Source organism: Phalangium opilio, unplaced genomic scaffold (assembly GCF_054372755.1).
Source record: "Phalangium opilio isolate 3A_F unplaced genomic scaffold, DU_Popi_V2 ptg000390l_1, whole genome shotgun sequence".
Taxonomy (NCBI): Eukaryota; Metazoa; Arthropoda; class Arachnida; order Opiliones; family Phalangiidae; genus Phalangium; species Phalangium opilio.
Window position 1 is genome coordinate 7,368,796 of NW_028324234.1, and position 618 is coordinate 7,369,413.

The 618-nt window shown below is 48.2% G+C and overlaps 1 non-coding gene across 1 annotated transcript; it reads left to right on the top strand.

The window, feature by feature from the left end:
* The first annotated feature begins 249 nt into the window (after positions 1–249).
* TRNAD-GUC (transfer RNA aspartic acid (anticodon GUC)) lies at positions 250–322 on the top strand. The gene has a single exon. It is a non-coding gene; the product is annotated as a tRNA-Asp (tRNA).
* The last annotated feature ends 296 nt before the right edge of the window (positions 323–618 follow it).

Here is a 618-nt window from a genome sequence, read left to right on the forward strand (position 1 = left end):
GTTGGTGGTTCGAGCCCATCCGGGAGCGGTGTTGTGAGGTCTTAGATGTGACGTAAAAAGTCAAGGTTTTTACACAATATCTGACGAGCATCTAATTTTTGGGCTTCCGTGGCGCAATGGTTAGCGCGTTCAGCAGTTAATCGAAAGGTTGGTGGTTCGAGCCCACCCGGAAGAGGTGTTGTGGGGTCTCAGATGTAGCGTAAAAAGTCAAAACTTTTCCACAATACGTGACAACCATTTAATTTCTGAGCTTCCGTGGCTCAATGGTTAGCGCGTTCGGCTGTCAATCGAAAGGTTGGTGGTTGGAGCCCATCCGGGAGCGGTGTTGTGAGGTCTAGGATGTGAAGTAAAAAGTCAAAGTTTTTCCACAATACCTGACGAGCATTTAATTTTTGGGCTTCCGTGGCGCAATGGTTAGCGCGTTCAGCTGTTAATAGAAAGGTTGGTGGTTCGAGCCCACCCGGGAGAGGTGTTGTGAGGTCTCAGATGTAGCGTGAAAAGTCAAACTTTTTCCATAATACGTGATAACCATTTATTTTCTGATCTTTCGTGGCTCAATGGTTAGCGCGTTCGGCTGTTAACCAATAGCTTGGTGGTTCGAGCCCACCCGGGAGCGGT